General features: G+C 40.3%; 1 protein-coding gene across 7 annotated transcripts in view; it reads left to right on the top strand.

Annotated features, from left to right (window-relative positions):
* The first annotated feature begins 289 nt into the window (after positions 1–289).
* SGO1 (shugoshin 1) overlaps positions 290–9,180 on the top strand; it is a 31,668-nt gene continuing 22,777 nt past the window's right edge. For 6 of the 7 annotated variants that reach the window (XM_014072018.2, XM_014072035.2, XM_087712852.1 and 3 more), the window contains exon 1: positions 290–554. The gene's annotated coding sequence lies outside the window, so the exon portion shown is untranslated. Of the gene's footprint in view, positions 555–2,734; positions 2,788–9,180 lie in introns of those variants that run through there. The other variant, XM_087712849.1, reaches the window with a different exon arrangement.

Below are 9,180 nucleotides of genomic sequence, written 5' to 3'. Positions count from 1 at the left end.
CATTTAATACACCGGCGGGGAAAAATGCAACTCTGAGGAGACTCATGAACCATTTCTATTAAGCTACATCCGCCTAATCGCTTGTTTACATAGCAAATCCAAAGCCTTATGAACGCATGCTAGTACGGAGCGCCGGAAGGGTCAAAAGTTTAGGCGAACTCAAGCAAAGAAGGGAGGATTTGTAGACAGGCTCTGTAACGCATAATGCAGATTAGGTAACAAAGGTGAAGAACAAGAGGTCGCGCATGCGCTCTCCTATTCCAGTTGCGCAGCGACAGCCAATCAGGAGAAGCAGCGGAGACTTTCGAACAAGCGGGAAGCGAAGCTTTGGAGGGGAGAAGTTGAAAACAGTAGTAAAGAGTTAACGGCTGTAGAGTCCCCGAGAGTTGCCGCGTGCTTGTATCCCTGCAGTGAAGAAAAAGGCTGTTGTGGGAAAGAACACGAGCCGTGCGCCCAAAGGGATGTTGAGTTGAGTTCGATTTTCTTAAAGACGCGGGCGGTCCCTCGGGCATGCGGGCAGTGGTTGCGAAGAGCACAGTCGGAAGGGAACGGAGGTAATAGATAAACATCCCGTCCCATTAAGAACAGATCTTAAAATAAACGGGCTGTCGCTTAGAATTGTCTGCTTGCTCAGTGATCGTTAAAACTGCTTTATAAATTCAATGAAACTATGCTCATGTGCAATCCCAGGTATACCAATTCAAGTTTCTTTGAATTGAATGGGGGGCAGGTTGCCCCAGTGAGATGCCTATATTGTTTTACAGCTTTTTGGTATTTGTACAACTATTTCATGGAATGCAGTTCACATTTTGCATTTGCATTGTGATTTTTTTTATGCGTACCTATATTATTGCAGAAGTCACTTGATTAAAGTAATAATTCCTGAACAAGGAAGGTTTTTATTCAGTTTTGTGCCTGACAAAATTAAGTTTAATGTATCAAGAATTTATTACATTTGGTCGTTTCTGTACTTTGAAATCTAAAAATCTGATTTGATCTTTTCCATTTATGTGCACGTGATGTTTTTTCTTCACAAATAATTATAACATATTCTCATGTCATATCTGCTAGTCATCTGATCTAGTGAGGCTGTTAGAATATATTTGTATATTACTTTATAATATAATTTATTTGAGGATTTTTATTAATTCTCAGAAACCATGCTCATTTTGTTTTTTTAAGATTTGTTAGCCGCCTTACTTTTTACTGTTTATAGGCATTGAAAGTTGCTTACGCAGGGAAATGAAACAAGTTATATATTCCTAAAATAGCTTTGCATTTGATAAATATCTTCAGAAAATTTAGAGGCCCAGTCATGGGACCGGGTAACCCTTGACTTGCAAACACAACTGAGCTCAAAATTTATGTTACTGAGACAGTTGTTAAGTGAATTTTCCCCATTTTATGATTTTTTTGCCAGTTTTTAAGTGAATCATTGTTAGTAACATGGTTGTTAAGTGAATCTTGTGTTGCCTTTTATTTTATGTCAGAAGGTTACAAAAGGGGATCATATGATCCCAGGTCACTGCAATTGTCATAAATATGAGTTAGTTGCTAAAGTCACTTTTTTCAGTGCTGTTGTAACTTTGAACGGTCACTAAATGAACTGTTGTAAGTCGTATGGTAAACAGGGGCTGGTTTATATAAAGTGTGCTGAAAGAAGTGGGGTCTTTGTGACCATCCACCTAATTAATACTTTTATGTCATTGATCTTAGCATGAAAAACTTAATACAATCACAGATCTGGAAGGCACCTTGGAGGTCTTCCAATTCAATCCTCTCCTCAAGCAGAAGACCCTATGACAATTTCAGACAAATGTATGTCCAATCTCTTCTTAAAGCCTTCAGTAATGGAGCACCTATAACTTCTGGATGCAAGCCATTCATTGTTCCCATTTACAGGAAATTTCTCCTTAGTTCTACATTGGTTCTCCTTGATTAGTTTCCATCTCTTACTTTTTTTCCTCCCATCAGGTACTTTAAAGAACAGGTTGGACTCCTCTTCTTTGTGGCAGCCCCTCAAATATTAAAAGACTACTATACTAGTCCTTCTTTTCAGTAGACTAGACATGCCCAATGCTTGCAACCATTTTTCATGTTTTATCCTCCAGCCTCCTATTCAATTTTGTTGCTCTTCTCTGCATTCTTTGTAGAGTCTCAACATCTTTTTTATATTGTGGTGGCCAAAACTGGATAAAATATTCCAAATGTGGTTTTACCAAGACATAATAAAGCGATATCAATATTTTACGTGATCTTGATTCTATCTCTTAATTCAGCCTAGGACTGCACTGGCTTTTTTGATGGATGCTGCACACTGCTGTCTCATATTTAATTGGTCATTTATTAGGACTCCTGGATTCCTCTCAGGGTTATTGCTGGTGGACCAGGTGCCACCTATTCTGTACCTGTACGTTTGGTTTTTCTTGCCTAAATGTAAAACATTACTATTCTTATCACTGAATTTTGTATTGTTAGCTAGGGTCCAGTGTTCAATTCTGTTGAGATCCTTTTGGATCTTGAGTCTATTTTCTCAGATATTGACTATTTCTGCCAGATTGGTGCCACTTGTTAATTTGATAAGTTTCCCTTCTATCCCTTCAATTAAATCATTTATGAAGATGTTGAAAAGTACTGGGACAGAGTCTTAAAGTATTCCACTGTGTACTTCTTTCCATGTAGATATACCATAGTTCCATTGAGGACTGCACGTTGAATATGGTTTGTCAGCCAGTTATGGATCCATCTTATGGTGATACTTCTATTCCACATTTTTCTTATCAAGAAGTAGGTTGTTTCCTACTTTGTCAAATGCTTTATTGAAATTCAAATATACTATAGCCACAGCATTTTGCTGGTCCACTAACTTAGTTATGTTGTCAAAGAATACAATAAGATTTGTTTGGGATTATTTGCTTTTGGCAAACCTATGTTAGCTACTAGTTATAACTTTGCTTGCCTCTAGGTGTTCACAGACATGTTGCTTAATTCTCTTTTCCAGGATCTTCTCAGGTATTGATGTCAGGTCTATAGTTTCTTGGATCCATTTTCCAGTTCTCTGGTAGTTCCCCAGTGCTCCAGGATCTTTGAAAGATGGCTCAGTGACTCCGAGATCACAACTGCCATCTCCTTTAGAACTTTGGAATGTAATCTATCTGGTCCTGGTGATTTGAACCCTTCCAATGTGGACAGGTGTTGTCTTCCCCTCTTCCCCCTCCCTATTTTAACTTGTACTCCTAGACAATCTTCTAAGATTCTGCTTCTGATAGATTGGGCTATTTCTTCATTTCGTGTGAAGACAGATGCAAAGAATAAATTAAGTAGCTCTACTTTCTCCCTGCTGCCCATCACTTCCTTGCTAACTTCTTCCATTAGTGAACCATTTGTTTCCTTTACGTTTTTCTTGATTTTTATGTGCTGAAATATTTATTATTATTTTTGACATTTTTTGAAGGTCTTATTTCTCTCTCAGTCTTGGTTTTCCTGACTTCATCTTTGCAGATTCAGACTATGTGCTGACATTCTGCCTTAGTTATGTATCCCCCTTTCCATTTTTTTTTTTTTTACTTTTTGTCTTTCAGTTTATCAGATAATTTTTTGTGCAGCTAATGCTGGTTTCTTTTTGGATTTCTTATTTTTCTTTTTCAGTGGTATTGTGCTGGTCTTAAGTCATGTATTTGAACTTTATTCATGTAATTGTCTGTTTTCTTGATCCCAGCTCAGAAACAAATTTGCTAAGGAATGAAATATAATTTTAATAATAATTTTGGTGAGCCAGCCAACGCCCCGAATTCACCTGTAGGGTTGAGTCTCAGAATAGTCAAGCTCTGCTGTTATTGGACCATTTGGCCACAGAATGATGCCTTTCTGGTGACTCATCCTGAAAGGTAATACAGAGAATTTTAGTCTTGAGCCAACAGTTGCATGAATTAAATCATTTTATAGTTTATAGGTACCTGTGAAATTCTTTTTATTCCTTGTGAATGTCCATGTGAGTGATAGCTTTTGCTGATAAATTTGTCTATGGATCAAAGCTGTGTGGATTCCAGACTCCCTCAAATGTCTCCTAACCTTTGTAGATAATGAATTGAGAACCCTGGATTACAAAGGGGACCACTGAGATATACATGCTTCAATAGGGCATCAAAAGGTTCTATGACAAAATCATACCTGGGCAGATTAGAGAGCTAAATTGTCAAGGATCTGAATCAGAGGAATCTACGCTGGACAAGTTAGGAAGTTTCCAGGAATTCAGATGTATTCCAAAAGCTGATATATAGATTTTCACAAATTAGGGCAGAATCTTCAACTCCTTTGAGGAAATGGTTATTAGCTTGGGATAAGGGACAATTTCCTATCTAAGATGGAGTGACAAAAAAGCTATATTTCTGGAATAGATGCAAGCAGTAATGTAATCTAGCCAAGTTTGAGTACTTTCTACTATGATAAATTTTTAAAACAAGATTTGCAACATGATCATATCAATCACCTCATATATTGGTATTGGATTATTAGAGTTTTTTGTTTGTTTTTAAGAAAAAAATATTCTAGATGCTCTTTTATTAGATATCACTCTACTTGCCATACGAACAACATCATGACATACAATCACATCATAGCATCTTTATTTAAAAATCCCAATGAAAGGCAATGAATTCAGAAAGGGGAACCTGACACTACATATTTTCCTTTCAAGCTTCTGGTTAAAATGAAAAGCAGAGGAGACCCTTTGATTTTATTTATTTTAAATATTTCTTTGTTGGTTGATTAGAAATTTCCTTTCCTCAATGGAAGAGAGAAAGTTAAATTTTCAGTATGTTTGCCAAAGAGATTTGTTGCATAAAACAAATTGACAACTAAGTTTAACACTGACTAGAAATTTGGGGCTTGCCTGAGTTTGCTGTAAGAAGCAGGTTAGGAAGAGGATTTTTAAAAATGTTAAGTACCTATTTTTGTTTGAAAGTATACATGTATGTATGTGTAGTTGTAAAGGGAAATAGTAGTTTGCGTGTGCCTATGTAGGTGTGTATAATACATGCACGTTTTGAGCTGAAGGGAGAAAGTTTGAGAGAGAAAATGTGAGACTGACCTTTTGAAGAATTAAATCTCGTCAGTAAATGAATGTTTTGAATGTTGAACTTTTCATCTTTCTGTTAGCACTGTGAATAATTGGATTTAATTGTACTACGTTGTATAGATATTTGTAATTGCTATAATTGTGTAGGTTTTGTTGTGTTTATATAAAATGAATGTTGAGATGATTTTTTTGTTTACTGTTTATCATGTAATTTTTGTAGTTTGGCACTTATACAACAATGATGATGATATAATAGACTTTATTAGTCAATTGATCATGTCAAACGTAAGCATCAGTCACAGTAAAATACAATGTTGAAATAATTTACAGTGAAATGGGATAAAATCGCTATGGTGAGATAAAATAGAATAAAATATGGTAAATAAGATAATATGATGATAAAAACGTATGATAAAACACCTAAAAGAGGGTGGAAATGTTGGTGCGTTTTATAGACTAAATATAGCCAGTTTTGGCTTCCCGAAACCCTGCCCCATATGTCTGTTTTTGGCAAAAAGGGTGTGTGCAGAGGGTTTGGAAGGCCTGTAGAGTGCTCCTGAGGGCTGGGGAGAACAAACACGACATGCCGGGTGTGTGTGGAAAAACTGGCTCATTTTTTACAAAAATGTAGCGCACAGAGGGTTTTGGAGGCAGAGTGCTCCTGGGGACTGAGAGAGCAAAAACGGCACTCCTTGAGAGTTTGGGAGGCCAAAAAATGAGGCACGCAGAAAGCTTGGGGGGGCTGTAGAGTGCTCCTGGGGACTGGAGAGAGCAAAAACCAGACGCGCAGAGGCCAAAAACTATTGTTTTTCTTGTTTTTTTCTTCGAGATCTTGGTGCATCTTATAGTCCAAAAAATACGGTAGTATAAAGTAAAATAGAAGAACATAACTATTAATTAAATGATCAACTGCATCAAATATAGATATAACTCATACAAAAATGCAAATAAATAAAAAGAAAAAAAACTTCATAATATAGTCACCCTTACAGTTAATTCCAATCTGATCAAGGTATTCTCCATAGTGCGGGGAGGAGTATCCAGGATGGGTTGACCTTATCCTCTCTTGATTGGACTGAGTCAGATAAGCTCTTTTAGCCATGCCTTGGTCACTAGGCTCCACCCAGTTATTGACTCAGTCTATCAACGGATGGCTGTGTTCATCCTGAGATCCTGAAGAAACTTAAAGGAAAAACTTTAAATTGCTGCAAAAGTAATCAAAATTGCCTCCATGCTGCCTGATGAATCATTAGAGGCTGAGGAAACCCCCAGTGGGGGTAGAAAGCTTGCGCAGCAACCACTAAGGTGGCATGCAGCCCAGGTCACAGAGTGAGACCCAGGGTGCTAAGTGAGGACTTTCACCAAAGAAAGGCAAGCGAGTTCTGCAGAGTCCCCTGTAGCATGGGCAATGCCCAAGGAGGCTCTAAGGGCGCTGGAGCACTCCCCCCGCTCGGGTTGAGCGATGAACCACGGCTTTTTAAAACGCTCTGGAGGGCCTGTGCTGGCAGCGATCACCAGAGAACAAGGTGAGAGTCGGAGAGGCTCAGAAAGAGCTGTGGAGGCAGGGGGAGGCGAGAGAGAGAGCCCCCAGTGGCAGTGGAAGCAGTGTGGCAGCCTACAAAGGCACAAGCCATTTCCATGTGCTCCAGCGAATGAGGAGCTTTTTGAATTTGGAGCTGGGGGCCATTTTTGAAACCACGTGGTCCAAGATGGTGGTCCCCAGCAACTCAGAGGAGGCCGGCAGGAGTCAAGCTCTCAGCCCTGCAGCAGCAATCACCGGAGGCACTGAGGAGCCCTTAAAATGACTCTGTGATGGTTAGAGACAATCGCAGAGTCATTAGCAAAGGGCGGGGGAGGTAAGCAAAGGCCAAAAGGAGGCATATCTCCATCAAGGGGGCTAAAGAGGCAGGCTGTGGATCAATCCCCCCCCCAAGCCTACCTCCAAGTATGAAAGGCAGAGGCATCTGCCACAAGGCCAGCAGCAGGAAGAACCCCCCCCCCCTCGCCTGGAACCTGAGGAACGATTACCAGGTTTCTCTTTATCTGGCAAGGCTGGAGAAGGGAACCCCTCCCTCCAGGTGAGGATTTTCTTCGGCTTTGTCATCCTGTGTTCCGGCAACCTTGCTATCATGATTTATGCAAGCCCTATTCAATCCTTTTCTGGGTGCCTGTCCAGCCGGAGAGGCTCAGACAGGGCAACTAGGCTCAGATAATTGCTGAGGCTTCCCCTTTAAAGAAGGTCTTCCCTTTAAGGAAAAACTTACCCTTTAAGAAATTGAAAGGAAAGCAGCGGAAGGAGGGGGGAAGGCTCTCAGCAATCTGCTATTAACCGCAGGAGGCCACAGATGAGAGTGGCAGCTCTTAGTAGCACAAGCCATTTTTTCAAAGTCCTGAGGGCAGGGCTATTGTATTTGCCCCACAGGGCCATTTGAAAAGAATTGGGAGGAGAGGCCCCACGTGGCCCAAGATGGCAGCCCCCTGCAGCTCGGAGGACACAGGCCAGAATCAAGGCCTAGCTTCTAAAGCAGGCAGCCCCACTGGCGGGGCAGAAGAGCCTCCAATCAGGTTAGAGATTACCCCTGAAGGTCCATCCAAGGGTGGGGGCGACTAGAGAAAGAGCAAAATACAATACAATACAATACAATAGCAGAGCTGGAAGGGACCTTGGAGGTCTTCTACTCCAAATCCCTGCCTAGGCAGGAAACCCTCTACTATTTCAGACAAATGGCTATCCAACATCTTCTTAAAGACTTCCAGTGTTGGGGTATTCACAACTTCTGGAGGCAAGTTGTTCCACTGATTAATTGTTCTAACTGTCAGGAAATTTCTCTCAGTTCTAAGTTGCTTCTTTCTTTGATTAGTTTCCACCCATTACTTCTTGTTCTACCCTCAGGTGCCTTGGAGAATAGTTTGACTGCCTCTTCTTTATGGCAACCCCTGAGATATTGGACCACTGTTATCATGTCTCCCTAGTCTTTCTTTTCATTAAACGAGACAGACCCAGTTCCTGCAAACGTTCTTCATATGTTTTAGCCTCCAGTACCCTAATCATCTTTGTTGCTCTTCTTTGCACTCTTTCTAGAGTCTCCACATCCTTTCTACATCGTGGTGACCAAAACTGAATGCAGTATTCCAAGTGTGGCCTTACCAAGGCATTATAAAGTGGTATTAACACTTCACGTGATCTTGATTCTATCCCTCTGTTTATGCAGCCTAGAACTGTGTTGGCTTTTTTGGCAGCTGCTGCACACTGCTGGCTCATATTTAAATGGTTGTCCACTAGGACTCCAAGATCCCTTTCACAGTTACTACTGTTGAGCAAGGTACCACCTATACTGTACCTGTGCATTTCGTTTTTGTTGCCTAAATGTAGAACCTTACTCCTTTCATCATTGAATTTCATTTTATTAGATAGTGCCCAATGTTCAAGTGTGTCAAGATCCTTCTGTATCTTTCGCCTGTCTTCTGGAGTGTTGGCTATTTCTGCCAGTTTGGGGTCATCTGCAAATTTGATGAGTTCCCCCTCTGATCAGCATTTAACAAACAGAGAGCTAACAGTCATTCTGGCTCCATCTTATGGCAGCTTGAGGTAACAGCATCCAATCACATTTATAGCAGTACTTAAAAAAACAGTACTACTATCATGGCTTATATATTGCTAACCCAACTGTTAGCTTACATACCTAACACCCTCATCCAAATCATTGATGAAGATGTTGAAGAGTACTGGGCACAAAACAGCCTTGGGGTACTCCACTGCATATTTCCCTCCATGAAGATGCAGTTCAATTGAGGACTACATGTTGAGTGTGGTTGGTCAACCAGTTACAAATCCATCTGGTGTGATGCTGTCTAACCCACATTCTTCTACATTATCTAGTAGTAGGTTATGGTCTACGTTATCAAATGCCTTGCTGAAGTCCAAGTAAACTATATCGACGGCATTCCTCTGGCCCACTAATTTTGTCACATTATCAAAGAATGCAATAAGATTAGTCTGGCATGATCTGTTTTTGACAAACATGTTGGCTTTTGGCTATTACTTTGTTGGCTTCTAGTGTTCGCTAATTTGTTGCTTGATTATCCTTTCCCGAATCTTCCTG

The sequence above is a fragment of the Thamnophis sirtalis genome, unplaced genomic scaffold (genome assembly GCF_051295495.1).
Source record: "Thamnophis sirtalis isolate CommonGarterSnake01/CBP01778 unplaced genomic scaffold, rThaSir2_p1.2 scaffold_4, whole genome shotgun sequence".
Lineage (NCBI taxonomy): Eukaryota > Metazoa > Chordata > Lepidosauria > Squamata > Natricidae > Thamnophis > Thamnophis sirtalis.
The sequence above is the reverse complement of the archived record's forward strand: the minus strand, read 5'-3'. Positions and strand labels throughout refer to the sequence as shown.